The 18,878-nt window shown below is 32.0% G+C and overlaps 1 pseudogene; it reads right to left on the bottom strand.

Annotated features, from left to right (window-relative positions):
- Positions 1 to 11,197: 11,197 nt before the first annotated feature.
- LOC128172872 (uncharacterized) lies at positions 11,198 to 13,995 on the bottom strand (annotated as a pseudogene).
- Between the last annotated feature and the right edge of the window lie 4,883 nt (positions 13,996 to 18,878).

Below are 18,878 nucleotides of genomic sequence, written 5' to 3'. Positions count from 1 at the left end.
TTCAGTATCAGACAAGTCGACAGGCGAGATACAAATGTAGAAATAAATCTTATTTATGTTGCCATCGACCTGATCATATTGTGGTGCCACATATTCTGCACCTTGTGTGAATGTTAGTTCTGTATCAACTATGTTGTCATGCAAAGTTACTGTGTTGATAATTAATGTAATGATATCAAGATATGACAAAAATACTTAGTAGTATATATGATTGGAAGAAAATTGCAATTAGATCAACATTATTTAAAGTCTCAAATCTAATCAAATCAAGCCTTCATCTGATTTTCAATGTGGTATATGCTACTTAACTATATTGTAATACATCAAATTATGTTGACATACAACTTATTGATGTTGACATGCAACTTATTTCTGTCAACATAAAACGTATGTCTGTTGATATACAAAATAAATATGTCCATATGCAACTTAACTTTGTCAACATGCACCTTTGATATTAAAATGCAATTTGGTTATATTGCGTACGTTGCATGTTGCCATACATTCGATGAAAACATTTATTTCCAATATTGACAGATCTGATGTAAAACTAACTTGCACTCAAGAGGGAGAATGATGTTACCATATCTTTTCTAAACAAATGATTTCAATCATTGTTTTAATCGCGTAAGATGGTTTCGTAAGACTTTTGTTGGTGTTATGGATTTAAATAGGTGTTTTAAAAAAGCTGTACAGTGTTCCAAATACATTATCTAAATCATGATATGCGTTCAAGAAAAATAAAAAATGTCATGGTCATCGGTACTGTTCTTCTAAAGATGCAAGACGTTTAAATTATTTCTTTATTTCTCAGAATTGTCTGAATTTTAAAATGTCATAAATTTATATTGTTGAAACGATACTGTACAATCCAGATTTGTTTGAAAGTGAACAACGTTTAGAGAAGCATAAAAGAAAAAGAGTGGGGAGGATTTTTTTTTTAATTGTTAACATATATTGTTTGCTCTTGATTATCATTTGTTGATACGATGCTGTTAACGTAAACACCCTTAGCAAGAAATATTACGACGAAAAAACCTACAAAAGAAAAACAACATTGCGGGATAAGAAAACTATGTGCAAATGATTTATGAAAATACTCTGACGTGATGGAGGAATGAAACAGCAACTTATCTTAATAGCAACTGGTGCGTACTTACAATCACCTTTTTTCTCTTCTTTTCCGTGATCTATTAAAAATGAAAAAAAACAAAGATTGTAGATTTTAATAAATAAAGCATAAACGGAAAAAATAGGGAGGGTTATTTCAGAATTGTTTAAAACATTGTTTGATCTTAATTATCATATGTTGATACAATGCTGTAAACGTAAACACCCTTTGCAAGAAATATTACGACGAAAAAACCTACCAAAGAGAAACAACAGTGCAGGTTAAGGAAGCTATGTGCAAATGATTTATGATAATATTGTGACGTAATGAAGGAATGAAACAGCAACGTATCTAAATAGCAGCTAGTGCGTACTTAAACCAACTTTGTTTGTAGGCTATGTCGAAATCAACTAAAAATGGGGAATAAGAGATTGTAGATTTTAATAAATTTTTGTGTATAAAAGAACAAAAAGAGTCTAAGTTATTCTTTAAACTATCGTTTGTTTCAATAAAAACCCTAACAAATATGGTCTTTCATTCATGGGCAATCTATGGAAGCATATCGGATCCTGCACTTGTTGTGTTATAACTTATACATGGATATATGGCAGTAATACATTCTTAAATTACTTTTGAATTTAAAAGCAAACATGATCAAAATCTCTTAGAATCAATCACCAATACATGTATCTGTCGTCATAAATATGTTTCAATAGAATTATCACTATAAGACACTAAAATCCATCTAGTGTTATGATTCATGTGTTTTGCACTTAAATCAGTAAATACAATAAAATCATTACAGACCCTAAAACGTGCTACTACTCCTCTAAAACGAACCGTACCGTTCCGTGCAAGAAACGAACCGTACCGTTCACAAAACGAAACGTACCGTTCACAAAACGAAACGTACCGTTCACAAAGCGTACCGTACCGTTCACAAAACGAACCGTACCGTTCACAAAGCGAACCGTACCGTGCAAAAAGCGTGCAAGATATTTTATGCAAGACCCGCCTCCAGACGGACAAAAAAGCGTACCGTACCGTGCAATAAGCGTGCTACTTCCATATACGGCTTATTGGCCTAATGTCTTTCGATTAATACGGACGGAAATTATCGCTGACCAGATAAGTTCAATATTTTGCTGGATTGTTTTTACGGGATTAGATAACACATACTAAGATTTAAAACTGTTATTCTTATTAAAACAGTCAAAAAAATATTTCCTTTCTTAGACCGAAATCATTTCTTTGTTTTTCGACAAAACTTGCATTGTGGGATTTTCACATATTAACTTGCGATAAAAACATCATTTTCCGGGTACATTAATGTACCAAAAAATGATTAATTACATCATAAATAGTTGAATGAGATAACAAGCACATGTAAGCACAAATACAACTCTTTTAAAATTTATTTTCAATCTAATATATGTGATGTAAAATAGCGTCGAAATTTTAACCGTCGAGATCAATCTATATACATGTACATCGTCCACTGAACAAACGTTTAGTCATTGTGTTGAAATCGTTGTGAAAACCATGAGTCTAAAATAAATGAATAACTTTTGTGTTGATTATAATACTTAAATTAAAATTTTATCACTGAACTTTATTATTTCGCTTTTGGTTGCTATAGTTGGTCATTTGAGCGGGATTTTTTCTCAGGACTCCACGTGCTTCACCTGTCAATCAGTTTAAGCATAACAGTACAGATCACGCCATGCGCCGCGTGCTACTTGGCTCCTCCTATATGCAACGTATCTAAAAAGCAGCTAGTGCGTACTTACCCTCTTCTGACACTGGGAAAAAAAAAGATTGTAGATCTTAATAAATTTGTGTGTATAAAAGAACAAAAAGAGTCTAGGTTTTTCTTATAACTATCGTTTTGTTTTAATAAAAAACCTAACAAATATAGTCTTTTTTTATGGCATTCGTCTTTGGAAGCATATCGGGACATGCACTTCCTGTTTTATAACATACATTATCATACTTTTGATCGTCTTATCAACATATATACTATTATGTCGTTTTAATTATGCAAATATTTTGCATTATATCAAAGTGGGTTAACATAATTTAAATCACCTTTTTGTAATTGATCAGATTTCTTGCAATTTTTTATATCGATTTAACAAAATACGGAGTTACAAATAATAATTTAACAGTGAGTTTTAGTTATATCGAGAAAGAAATGTTGAAATAAAACAATATGAATAAATACATTATAGGTATATAGACATAAATATCTTTTCATTTCTCGAAAATATATTAGAAAGAAATTGATATCAAATGAAATTCGCAGGGCGGGGGGGGGGGGGGGGGTCTGATAGTGCTTCACCTCATTCTGAATCTATCTGAATGATTCACATTTAGATTGTCTTTAGTGGAATCACTGGAGTTTTTGTATACCGAATTTTCATGGATTCGTTAATAATAATTTGTTTTTCATTTATGAATTTAAACATTTACGGAATACTGAGTATAAGTGTTGAATTTTTTTTCATAATTTATACAACAAGTAATTCCATGAAATGTTACCATTAATCTATTTTTAAAAAAAATAGCAATCCACGAATATTGGCTTGAAGAAATTCAATCTTAAATAAAGGAATTTAAACTCAAATATTAAGATATTTATTTAAATGTTAAACATCCAAATATCTGCATTTGTAGTTGTAGTTAAGGATGGTAGATATGGGCAGTCCTACCCCCAAATTATGATCATGATTCAATAATCACCTTGAAACAACGGTCTCCCATCGATGAGTCTAAAAATGTTTCACTATCTGTTTTCGTCTTCAATTTGATATTACACGATCTCGATTCAATTTTATTGGATAACCGCCCACCCTCTTAATTACAATGAAGTCTATATATAAATATGATACCAAATACTATAATTCATGAACTAATTGCATGAGCGTTGCATTTTCTCATTACCAGTATTTTCTTTATTCGCATGGTAAAAAACTCGCACCAAATCGTAATCATGAGAAAAGACAACGCCCATGCTATGAGTCCATGCATAATATTATCTAAAAGCAAATTCAAATTATGTATATTTTGTTCCGACGCTATTGGTAATTTTTTTTTTCTGTGCTGCTTGGGGGGGGGATAATATATATTACGTGTTAGGGAAGGGGCCCATGTAGGTTTATTGTTCAATTACATGTATCTGTATAAAAACTCATATCACATGTTCATTAGAGAGTAACCCAAACATAGAACATCATAAAGAACTGCTTAAATATAGATCATACAACATGTTTATAACTGCTATAACAATTACTTATACTAATTGCAATGATTATAAAGTACACAGGATGAAGCTCTGCCATTCAGTCAACTGACTGTAAACTGAATAGTCTGGAAAAAGTGACTGAATGGCATAGCTATGGCATTCAGCCATATTTTGGTTACCTTTCAGTCACCTTTTAGTTGACTGATTGGCAAAGGTTCATCTCTTGGTAAATACTGTTTTTTTTGTTTTTGATTTATATCAAACCGTCAATTTCAGTCTACATGTGCCGTATACCGCAATATACTTAGAATTCAGTGACGTCACTCTCAGAATTTCATTCAAAAATATTTTCGCAATAAGTTTCCTTAAAATGAAAGCATTTTGATATTGACATAGCTATAAAGCATTTATTTTATTGTATATTGCCTTATTTTCTACCTCAATACAATAAGTTCAAATTCATTAACCAACATATCAAACTTCATTTTTTTTTTGTTAAAGTCAAAAACACCGAGAGCAGGAAACCTGGTAAAATTCAATAGGGTAATTTAAATTATATTGAAATAGCAAGATACTTTTCAATTTATTTGCATAAATAAGAGGTAGCAATACTTTATATGTTGACAATACAAAGAAAAGAAGGACAATTAAAACAAATGTAAGCCCCGATAGGCGTCTGTAAACTTCTTTTCCTTGTGTGCAAAATATTATATTTGTTTTCAGTATCAAACAAGTCGACAGGCGAGAAACAAATGTAGAAATAAAACTTATATATGTCGACATCGACCTGATCATATTATGGTGCCAAATATTCTGCACATTGTGTGAATGTTAGTTTTGTATCAAATATGTTGTCAGGAAAGGTTACTGTGTTGAAATTTAATGTAATTATATGACAAAAGTAGTACATAGGATTGGAAGAAAATTGCAATTAGATCAACATTATTTAAAGTCTTAAAAATAATCAATTATATTGAATTAAATATATCAAAATAGCAAGATGATATTTAATTTATTTGCATAAATGAGAGGTAGCAATGCTTCATATGTTGACAATACAAAGAAAAGAACGACAATTTATAAGTTTAAACACAACAAGTGTAACAACAAGATACAAATGTAGAAATAAAATTTATTTATGTTGACATCGACCTGATCATATTGATCAATTAAATCAACATTATTTAAAGTCTCAAAAATAATCAAATCAAGCCTTCATCTGACTTTCAATGTAGTATATGGTACATGTACTTATCTATGTTGTAATACATTAAATTATGTTGCCTTACAATTTATTTATGTTGACATGCAATTTATTTTTGTCAACATAAAGTGTATGTCTGTTGATATACAAAATAAATGTTTCAACATGCAACTTAACTATGTCCACAAGCACCTTTAATATTAAAATGCAATTTGGTTATATATTTAGATTCGAAATCAAAATGACATCGTTTTTTTGTTCTCATACAAAAGTTGCATGTCAACGTATATATTTCGCATGTCAACATAACAAAAATGCAAGTCCATTTGCGTAAGTTGCATGTTGGCACAAAAAAAGTTGCATGCCAACAATTTGAACTCGCATGTTTACAAAACTAAGTTACACGTACGCATGAGTAAATTGCATGTCAATATTTAAGCATTGAATCATTATTTTTGAAAGACGTGGTCTCCTAACTGCAACGGTGTGTGCATACTAATTGAATAACACGCACTAGCACGTTATGAAAATGTATTTGTACACACCGTTGCAGTTATGAAACCACATCTTTCAAAACATAATGATTCAATGCTTATATTTACGTTTTTTATTATTTATTCTTTTACCAAAAACATTATTTGTTTTTTTAGAAATATCTGCCTTTTTCAACGAATAATGTTCAATTAACGGAAGAGCCATTGGAACAGCCGAATCATGCTGACAAAAAAATGCACAGAGATTTGATAACTTATAAGCAAATTTTATTTTCCATTCTGTTATTTGATGAATTTACTTTTGGTATACTAAGAAATTAATCAATTGAATTCATTTTACTGTTAAAATATGTTTACATCAGTGAAATATTTATCAGTTAAAGTATTACGGAAACGTTTAACCGCCTCTCATTGTTGCGTTAGAACACGATATATTCACATAAATATATTGTCATATATGATTTTTTTTAAGGTTTAGCCATTTATTTATGACAGCAAAATTCATTTAGTGACACCATTTCGACATGTTTTTGACGTCTTAAGCACTTTAATCTGTTAAAGTCGAATTCCGCAATGTCGCGCTAAAATAATGTGTATAAACTATGCCGCCAAAATTAAATGTCTTATAATTTATAGCAATATAATTGTGTTTGGCGAATTCATCTTGGCGACTTATCTAAGTTAGAGAGGACTTTCCACCAAAATTTGAGCGACTAGAATAATTAGTTTACCGATACAATGTCATGATATGGTGGAGGAATGGTAAACTCTCTAGATGCTTTAGAGTTTAAGCTCTAGTTAAGACTATATATACAGACTGAATTTAACTTATTTTAGTTTAAGAAAACATTTTTTTATTTCAGGTACTATTCATTTAACATTTCAAAAACTGCATTCTTTGGGATTTGTTATATCCTTTTTCGTTACCATCAAATAATTTCAGCCATTAAGGTTCCCAACTTAAAGGTTTTGTCTTTCTTTCTTTTTTACTTTTAAATTGAACTTTACGAAGTATGTAGAGCATTTGGAAATGCATATTTTTCTCAGTAATTTTATATTTAATTTTTCAAAGGCATTTCGAATTATGTAGAATCATCATTAATTGGGTATATATAAAACTCTTCATGTATACATTTATACATGAATTATTTGAAACCTAATCAAAATCTACAAAAAGTTTCTTCGTTTTGTAATACAAATTTAGGTTAACTAAAATCATGTACTGATTAAAGTATGTACTGAAATAATTAAAAAGAAAACCGGTTTAAATCTTTGTTGTATCATCAATTTTTTATCTTTGCACTCGTTTATTTACACTTTAAAGCTGTTGTATTACAAAAGATTGTGCCATGCCCCTGTTTCTCATGCTTATAGAGCTTTGCAGTTAGCTATTACTTTTACTGCTTTACATTATTGTGTTTATAATTGACATTAATTCGACATACTTAAGTTGAAATTCCTTGTAAACAGACAAGAAGTCATCAAAACATGGACGTAAAAGCTCCACAAATTATACAATTTCAGGATAATAAATTTTCAATATAAAAGATAGCGAGAAAATGTCCACGAATTTATATAAATGCGACAAAATTATAACGCAAAATAATATTTTGACTTAATTAAAGTCAACAAATCTTGAAATGAGCGGTTAAATCATCGAAAATATTTCGATTTGTATGTTTTTTCTTTTTACAAGTCGACAAAATTTTGACAATATATACATTTTATAGGAAGATGACACTAATTCTAATTTGCCGTTTAGAGCTTAAACACAACATCAAGGGCGGTTATACGTTTCTGTAAAGTATAACATCAGGTCGTGATCTGGCTTGAAGTCGCTAGGAGAGTCAGTCGTGTTCATCGAGAAATTCATAAGGAAGACTGTCTTCATACGCATCGGATTTGGTGATTTGGTCTTCTGTGTTATGCGTAAATATCACTCAAATAAATCAATGCAATTTGATAGGGGGAAAGAAAGTAAATGTAAATATATATTAGTAAAAACCAGCATTTTGGAAGTCTTATCTTAGCACTATTAAAATGTTTGAGAAGTCTGTACAATTCTTATCTAACTGCAATGTTCTTGACTGTCAACATAAGTACGTTGCATGTTAACGTTGCAATACATTCGATAAAAACATTTATTTCGAATACTGACAGATCTGATGTAAAAGTAACTTGCACTAAAGAGGGAGAATGATGTCACCATATCCTTTCTTAACAAGTGATTTCAATCATTATTTGAATTCGTAAGACCTTTGTTGGTGTTATGGATTTAAAAAGGCGTTTTAAAAATGCAACACAATGTTACAAATATATTTTTTAAAGCATGAAATGCGTTCAAGAAACTAAATACTCCATTCTCAAAGAATATTCATAAGCCCCGCGTTTGATTTCAAAACGAGGCTAAGGTCGGTTGATCGATTAAAAAACAACAATGGCGGCTGCAACGCAAGGGAAGAACGATCGACATTGTTGCGTGCCTCAGTGTACTGGCAACGGTCGTTTAAACCCGGAATTATCGTTCCACAAAATCCCCATCAATGATGAACTCCGAAAATCATGGATTCATGCTATCAGAAGGGATCCAGGGCCACTTTTTAACGTACGGTTTAATGGTGAAATAACTTTGTTTACAACATTGTACAATCTAGGTCACACATATTTACATCAGCCTATCGTGATTTGATGTCCAACTTGCCTCGTATCTATCCTGATATGCACATAAAGATACGAGTAACATCGTTATAAATTAGATTTAACCGGAACCTGCATGCATTAGGTTAAAGTTTTGTAGTGAATGCAGTACATGTAGCGTTACTCTTTTCACACGATTAAACATAGATAAAAATGTTCTAGCGTAGCCTCAACACGGTTAGATTTTTCTTTCTAGATAAAACAATGTTACTATTATAAAAAAAAATAAACCACAACAAACATTCTGAATATTTTATGGAAATTTTAGGGAGTAGACCCATATATAATATCTAATGTTTACAAATTATAACATCTACAACTGAAAGGAATAAAAAGGGAATGGATAATCAGACTGGGCAGGACGAAGAGTATAACATTTTGTCACAATTTTTTGAACCCCTGCAGTATTACATTATTTATTAAACTTAGATTTCAAAAGAAGCTGTTGTTTGTTCGAGACACTTCAAAAAAGAAGATTTTAAATGGACTCCAGTGAGGAAAACTCTCAGATCAAGCAGTGTTCCATCGTTATTTAACTGGAGCAAGGAGTCAACCCAAAGGAGACAGATCATTAAAACTCCACTCCCCCAGAAACGTTGCAAGACTGATGATGATGCAACCGACAATGACGAAGAGCTAGGTTCATCTAATTGGTTACTCCATGAAAACAGGTAAGTCATTGAGTAAATTAATTATAATACATTTTATAATATCCATCTTCCTGTGTGGGATATTATAATTATATACCTATTTACTGGCTATGAGGTCAATAGCAAGTATATTTTGTAATATTATATGTACAAAATTTATACAGAGGTATAAATGGAAAATATTAAATCTTTCATATCAAGGATAAGTTATGATTTAATGAACTGAACTGTGCAAATATTCAATTTGATCAATTTGTAATATGCTGATAAATTGAATATTAAGATTAAGTTTTTCAGGTGTTCTGCTGGTCAGAATGCAATGATGCTGGATCATCAGTTTTAAATCATTGTCAAAATAATATTCAGTTGTCAAGCTGTGAAATAGAAAATCAGTTTGCAACTGTAATATAACATTTTTGATGATTTACTTATCACCAAATGTGATGGTCGCTGGACGACTCATTCTCTGAAGGGCTGATGCTGGAACATCAGTCCAAGATATGAAAAATGCCTGTAATGTAAGTATCACATAATATTAGAAAATTAGATTTAGTATTTTCAACATTTGAATATTTAGCTGTCCATTGGCAGAAGATAATGTGGCTGTAACTTCAGACAAAGAGAGAATCCAGATGCTGGAAAGCATGATCAAAGAACGGGATGAAAACATTGAAAGACTTCAGCAGAGGCTTGCCATAGAAAGATTTGGGGTTGAGAGATTTTCTAAAGATGACTTAATGATTATGTTCTACACTGGTTTTATGACATTTTCAGTTTTTACCACTGTTTTTGAATTTATTAAGCCAGCAGCTACCTCCATGACAAGTCATTATTTTAAAATGTCAGCTATTGGTAACCCAAATCTGACTGGTAGGCAAAGAAATATGCTTCTTATTGACGAATTCTTCATGTTTTTGTGCCGCCTCAAATGTGGTATGATGGCGCAAGATCTTGCTGTTCGATTTAATTGTCATGTTTCGACAGTAAGCAGAAAAATCATTACCTGGGCAAATTTTTTGTATTTTGCTTTTGGCAGTATTAATATTTGGCCATCTCGAGAACAGGTTGATAGGAAAATGCCCGATTGGTTTAGGACTCTGTACCCCACAACACGAGTTTTAATCGATTGTACGGAAATTAAAACTGAGAAACCCTCCTCCTTAGTGCTTGGTTCTAAATGTTATTCCTCATACAAAAGTACGCACACATGGAAGGGACTGGTTGGAATAGCACCTCATGGTGCTCTTACCTTTGTTTCAAGTCTCTACACTGGCTGCATGTCAGATGTAGAGATTACTAAGCTTAGTGGTCTGTTAAATTTACTTGACCAGGGGGACTCCATTATGGCAGACAAGGGGTTTGTACTGAACAAAGTTTTAGAGGGGACTGGGATAAGTATCAATACCCCACCTTTTCTAATGAGTCAGGGGCAATTTACTCTGCAAGAGGTTGAGGAGACTCAAGCTATAGCTAAGCTTAGAATACACACTGAGCGCCATATTCGCCGTGTCAAAGAGTTTCATATTTTTGATGGTGTTATTCCACTCAGCATGGTTGGGACAATAAATCAGATTTGGACTGTTGCAAACTTGCTGACACTCTTCAGAGGGCCTTAGGTTAAAGAGTGGGCATACATTCTTAATTGTCTACAGAGATTTATCAAATTTCTGATAGATACATCACAATTCTGAATGACATATGCATTAAAATGTACTCTGGCTATGGAAATCCAGTATTTTCTTTGAAAGGTGTGTGGTTACCCTTTTTCATTAACAAAGAAGAGATTTATTAAGCATTGAATTGCAAAATCAATCCACCATTAATAAGTTTCTTTTATGAATAAGTAGTAATTTTTTCAGAGTTTTTGAAAATATATAGTTAATAACAATTATTAAAACACTGACTGTACAAAAAATGTACTTATTGATGGTGAAAAGAATTGAAATTTATTTCATGTTTATGCATTCAAATTAAAAAATGATTAAAAAAGAACAGATCCATTTTTTCCTTCATTTCCTGCCAGATGTCAGCATCAAAACGGAGCAGTTCCAAATGTGACTCCTCAGGTGTCCACACAAAGAAGTGACACCACTTCAGCCCAGTTACTCCTAACTGTGTCATTATCTGGTGGAAGTATTTGTGTGTTTCTTTCAGATGGTAACCATTTTCATCCTTAGACAGGTAAACACAATCAGCTAATGAATTGACTGGACACTTGATTTCCAGCAAACCATGAGGAGGATCCAGGGAAGGGCAGAACACTTTCCTGTCTGGGGTGGCCGCTAACCAAGGTGACCATGGGCTAATCACAACACCACATGGATATATGTTTACCTCCTCATCCATTGCCTTTAATGAAAACAAATTATGATTATGAAAGGTTAACACAAAATTGGTAAAGAAAAATATTTTATGAATTTAGTGTTGTTGGTACATTATTTACCTGAACATAAGCTAGAGCAGCAGTAGCTTCGCATGATAACCCATGTCTCATGGCAGATACCAGAACCTTGCGGCTTGTCTTTAGTCTGGCAACAAGTGGTTCAGGATCTATGAAAAGTAATTGCAGTGTACAGTTCAGCATTATCATACCGCATACATAGATAATATTAGCATTTTGATGGAAAAGATACAGATATGTTATTTTTTTCTTCATACATATTTAACCATTGCATAATAAATTGCCAATTATTTTTAAAGTTCGTTTTATTGTATCATGCTAATATATTTACCTTTTCTTCTGCGGACAATGTCACCTGCTACCTAAGCAGTTATACGATCCTGACGAATCTTGTGCCACTTTTGGTTCTCTGATTGTAGTCGGGTGGCTTCTTCTATCTCGCTGGCCTGGACCTCAGAGATTGAGAGCGACTCCAGTTTCAATGTTCGACTGTGGTCCAACACTACAGAAACACTATTACGCATGACATTCCTCACCGGTAAAATTGGAAAGTCTTCAGCATCCATGATGTTCAGCATGTAGTCACTATGAAGTTTCTGTTGTGTTGCTAAAGAAGATCCCTTTGGGAAATTTCCAAACTTTGTGCCGACATCTTTCTGTTGGTGTTCTGGATCTACCACTGACAAAAAAAGACAAGATTTATCCATGTTTGAAAGGGCAGAACACAGTTCCTCCAGTGGTAGGCACTCGGTGTTGATGGGATTATACAATGTAGACTTTATTCCCTTGGTTGGTTTCCTGGGGTTGCTGGGAGAATATCCCATTACTGTGACATCAGTGGAGGCACTTCCGCCGATCTTCTCCCCTAAAATTGTGAATTAATAGTATAAACATGTACATAATCAAATCTTACACAAATTGACTTAAAATATTTATATCCATATTAAGATATTGCATGTTACATGTAGGTATATACTTGTATATATAATTTTATTTATATATTATTTTTTAATTATTTCAACAATTGTTTTTGAAAGGGGGAGGGGTGCAGGTCTAGGTAATAATAAATTGTATATACCTCTCGGAATATGCCAAGTTTGAGGCAAGGATGTCTTGGCAACATCTGTAGGAACCGCCTTAAGGTTGGACGCTTTCATGTGGGCTAAAGAATAAAGAAGGCCCACAATGTGTCCACATGATCCCGAGGTACCAATGGCACAGGTGCATTTGCTGTCTTCCCTTCCAAATACTGGCCCCTTCTTTATTACTACCTGTGAATCATATCATATATATTATTGTCAAAGTTTGAAAAAATAATTGTATTCTTGCTAGTTAGAAATGACAAAAACTTATAAAGCAGTTTTTTCCTAGTGTTACTGTTTAAAGTATACAGATATGCTTACTTAAATTTGCAACTGTATATATTTAATGATGTTAATTATAAAAACCTCCACATCATGAGGGGTCTCATTCTTCTTCTGAGATCTGAAGCACTTCGCTCTTACAAGACACCCATCAGTACCATCCAAAGCGTACACTAAAAATTCAAAGTCATAATTGATTTAGACTACATCAAGTTGTAAGTACACATGATATCATCTTTATCAATTCAACGGTTCGGTTGCACGAACGTCAGTTAGATTAACTTTTAGTTAAAACCGTTACTAGCTGTTATATTTTTTTAACGGCAAGTTACGTAAGTAATAGTTAATTTAACTGACGTTCGTGCAACCGAATCCAGGTACATGTATGTTATATGGATATTGCCACAACCATTGCAATGCTTAGGCTATATATTTGTGTGTAAATTTGTGCGATATCTCTGTATCTATTAAGTATTTACGTGTTTCACACAGCCGGAGATTTTTGTCTGTTTATAAACAAAGTACATGTAACTTAGATTTGTTTACATGTCGTACAAAACCGAAAATAGGCAATTACCTCTTACATCTGTGACGTATTTTTCACTGAAGTATTTGTAGCCCTTGGTGATTTCTTTTGCTCCATCACTTTTGCTACACTTTCGAACAATATCTTCCACAAAACCGAACGTAATAGTGGGAACAACAGACAAATCGCGCGAAGTTGATTTTACTTTCACTTCATCAGCCATGATTGTTGTTACCGACGCTAGCCTCGTTTTGGATGCGATATGAATATTCATTACGATCTCATTAAGAAAGGAGTATGTCATGGTCCTCGGTAATGTTCTTAAAATTATTTCTTTATTTCTCAGAATTGTCTGAAGTTTAAAATGTCATGAACGTATATTGTTGAAACGATACTGTATAAATCCAGATTTGTTTGAAAGTGAACAACGTTTAGAGAAGCAAAAACGAAAAAGAGTAGGGAGGAGTTTTTTTTAGCAATGTTTACATATATTGTTTGATCTTAATTATCATTTCTTGATACGATGCTGTTAATGCAAACAACTTTTGCAAGAAATATAACGACGAAAAAAACCTACAAAAGAAAAAAAAACATTGCGGGATAAGGAAACCATGTGCAAAGGATTTATATAAATAAATACAATTGAAAAATAGCATTGCGGGATAAGAAACCTATGTGAAAATGATTTATGATAATACCCTAACGTGATAAAGGAATGAAACAGCAACGTATCAAAAAGCAGCTAGTGCGTACTTACTCTTATCTTCACCGTACGCTTCTTTGTCGCACTCATCTGACAATGGAAACAAAAAGATTGTAGATCTTAAGAAATATTTGTGTATAAACGAACACATTCAGTCTAGGTTTTTCTTATAACTATCGTTTGTTTTAATAAAAACCCTAACAAATATAGTCTTTTATATATGGCATACGTCTTTGGAAGCTTATCGGGACCTGCACTTCCTGTGTTATAACATATATTATCATACTTTTGATCGTCTTCTCAACATATATACTATAATGTCGTTTTAATTATGCAAATATTTTGCATTATATGAAGGTGGGTTAACATAATGCAAATCCCCTTTTAGTAAATGATCAGCTTTCTTGCTATCTTCTATTTCGATTTAACAAAATACGGAGTTACAAATAATAATTTAACAGTGAGTTTTAAATACATGTATATCGAGAAAGAAATGTTGAAATAAAACAATATGAATACGCTTTTTAGTCCGTCTGGAGGCGGGTCTTGCATATATTATCTTGCACGCTTTTTGGACGGTACGGTTCGTTTTGTGAACGGTACGGTTCGCTTTGTGAACGGTACGGTTCGTTTTGTGAACGGTACCGTTTCTTGCACGGAACGGTACGGTTCGTTTTAGAGGTGTAGTAGCACGTTTCAGGGTCTGTATTTATTTTATTGTTAATTGCCTTATTTTCTCCCTCAATAAAATAAGTTCAAATTCATTAACCAGCATATCAAACTTCATTTGTTTTAAAGTCAAAAACGCCGAGAACAGGAAACCTGTTAAATTGAAAAGGGTAATTAAAATAATATTAAACTAGCAAGATACTATTCAATTTATTTGCATAAATAAGAGGTAGCAATACTTTATATGTTGACAATACAAAAAAAAGAAGGACAATTTATAAGTTTAAACAAAACAAATGTAAGCCCCGATAGGCGTCTGTAAACTTCTTTTCCTCGTGTGCTAAATATTATATTTGTTTTCAGTATCAAACAAGTCGACAGGCGAGAAACAAGTGTACAAATAAAGCTTATATATGTCGACATCTGATCATATTGTGGTGCCATATATTCTGCACATTGTGTGAATGCTAGTTTTGTATCAAATATGTTGTCATGAAAGGTTACTGTGTTGAAATTTAATGTAATTATATGACAAAAATAGTACATAGGATTGGAAGAAAATTGCAATTAGATCAACAGTATTTTAAGTCTCAAAAATAACCAATTATATTTAATCAAATATATCGAAATAGCAAGATACCATTCAAATTATTTGCATAAATAAGAGGTAGCAATGCTTCTTATGTTGACAATACAAAGAAAAGAACGACAATTTATAAGTTAAAACAAAACAATTGCAACAACAAAATACAAATGTAGAAATAAGGCTTATTGATGTTGATATCGACCTGATCATATTGATCAATTAAATCAACATTATTTAAAGTCTCAAAAATAATCAAATCAAGCCTTCATCTGACTTTCAATTTAGTATATGGTACTTATCTATGTTGTAATGCATTTGATTATGTTGACTTACAACTTATTTATGTTGACATACAATTTATTTTTGTCAACATAAAACGTATGTCTGTTGATATTCAAAATAAATATGTCAACATGCAACTTAACTATGTCCACAAGCACCTTTAATATTAAAATGCAATTAGGTTATATATTTAGATTCGAAATCAAAATGACATCGTTTATCTTGTTCTCATACAAAAGTTGCATGTCAACATATATATTTCGCATGTCAACATAACAAAAATGCAAGTCCGTTTGCGTGAGTTGCATGCTGGCACAAAAAAGTTGCATGCCAACAATTTGAACTAGTTGATAAAACTAAGTTACACGTAAGCATGAGTAAATTGCATGTCAATATTTAAGCATTGAATCATTATTTTTTGAAAGACGTGGTCTCCTAACTGCAACGGTGTGTGTGTGTGTGCATACAAATTGAATAACACACCCTAGCGCGTTATGACAATTTGTTTGTACACACCGTTGCAGTTATGAGACCACATCTTTCAAAACATAATGGTTCAATGCTTATATTTACGTTTTTTATTATTTATTTTTTTACCAAAAACATCATTTTTTTTTTTAGAAATATCTGCCTTATTCAACGAGTAATGTGCAATTAACGGAAGAGCCATCGGAACAACCGAATTATGCTGACAAAAATAATGCACAGAGATTTGATAACTTATAAGCGAATTTTATTTTTCATTCTGTAATTTGATGAATTAACTTTTTGTATACAAAGAAATTAATCAACTGAATTCATTTTACTGTTAAAATATGTTTACATCAGTGAAATATTTATCAGTGTAAGTATAACATCAGGTCGTGATCTGGCTTGAAGTCGCTAGGAGAGTCAGTCGTGTTCATCGAGAAATTCATAAGGAAGACTGTATGCATACGCACCAGAGTTGGTGATTAGGTCTTCTGTGTTATGCGTAAATATCACTCAAAAAATCAATGCAATTTGATAGGGGGAAAGAAAGTAAATGTAAATATATATTAGTAACAACCAGCATTTTGGAAGTCTTATCTTAGCACTATTAAAATGTTTGAGAAGTCTGTACCATTCTTATCTAATTGCAAAGTTCTTGAATGTCAACATATGTATGTTGCATGTTGCCATACATTCGATAAAAATATTTATTTCGAATACTGACAGATCTGATGTAAAAGTAAATTGCACTGAAGAGGGAGAATGATGTCACCATATCCTTTCTAAACAAGTGATTTCAATCATCATTTGAATCTCGTAAGATGGTTTCGTAAGACCTGTTGTGGTGTTATGGATTTAAATAGGTGTTTTAAAAATGCAACACAATGTTCCAAATATATAATCTAAAGCATGACATGCGTTCAAGAAACAAAATGTCATAGTCCTCGGTAATGTTCTTAAAATGCTAGATGTTTAAAGTATTTCTTTATTTCTAAGAAATGTCTGAATTTTAAAATGTCATGAACGTATATTGTTGAAACGATACTGTATAATCCAGATTTGTTTGAAAGTGAACAACGTTTAGAGAAGCAAAAACGAAAAAGAGTAGGGAGGAGTTTTTTTTTAGAATTGTTTACATATATTGTTTGATCTTAATTATCATTTCTTGATACGATGCTGTTAATGTAAATAACCTTTGAAAGAAATGTAACGACAAAAAAAACCTACCAAAGAAAAACAACATTGCGGGATAAGGAAACCATGTGCAAAGGATTTATATAAATAAATAAAATTGAAAAACAACATTGCGGGATAAGAAAACTATGTGAAAATGATTTATGATAATATTCTGACGTGATAAAGGAATGAAACAGCAACGTATCTAAAAAGCAGCTAGTGCGTACTTACCCTTATATTCTCTTTGCACTTCTTCGTCGCACTTATCTGACAATGGATAAAAAAGATTGTAGATCTTAATAAATATTTGTGTATAAAAGAACAAAAAAAGTCTAGGTTTTTCTTATAACTATCGGTTGTTTTAATAAAAACCCTAACAAATATAGTCTTTTATTTATAGCATACGTCTTTCGAAGCATATCGGGACCTGCACTTCCTGTGTTATAACATACATTATCATACTTTTGATCGTCTTATCAACATATATACTATTATATCGCTTTAATTATGCAAATATTTTGCATTATATCAAGAAGGGTTAACATATTATATATCACCTTTTTTATGTAATTGATCAGCTTTCTTCCTATCTTCTATTTCGATTTAACAAAATACGGAGTTACAAATAATAATTTAACAGTGAGTTTTAGTTATGTTGAATTAAAACAATATGAATATATACATTATAGGTATATATAGACATAAATATTTTTCATTTCTCGGAAACATATTACACAGAAATTGTTATCAAATGAAATTCGCACGGCGGGGGTGGGGGGGGGGTGGGGGGGGGGGGTGGGGGGGTCTGATTGTGCTTCACCTTATTCTGAATCTAGCTGAAGAATTTACATTTAGATTGACTTTATCTAAATGAGTCACTGGAATTTTTGTATACTGAATTTTCATGGATTCGTTAATACTATTTTTTTTTCATTTATGAATTTAAACATTTACCGAATACTGAGTATAAGTGTTGATTTTTTGTTTATAATTTTTACAACAAGTAATTCCATGAAATGTTACCATTAACCTAATTTTAAAAAAAAAATAGCAATCCACGAATATTGGCTTCATTGAAGAAATTCAATTTAAAATAAAGGAATTTAAACTCTAAAATTAAGATATTTCTTTAAATGTTAAACATCCAAATATTTGCATTTGTAGTCGTACATAAGGATGGTAGATATGGGCAGTCCTACCCCCAAATTATGATCATGATTCATAATCACCTTGAAACAACGGTCTATAATCGATGAGGCAAAATATCTCATCCATCTGTCTTCTTCTTCAAATTAATATT

Source organism: Crassostrea angulata, chromosome 2 (genome assembly GCF_025612915.1).
Source record: "Crassostrea angulata isolate pt1a10 chromosome 2, ASM2561291v2, whole genome shotgun sequence".
Taxonomy (NCBI): Eukaryota; Metazoa; Mollusca; class Bivalvia; order Ostreida; family Ostreidae; genus Magallana; species Magallana angulata.
Note: the sequence above shows the minus strand (reverse complement) of the source record. Positions and strands in the feature narration are given on the sequence as shown.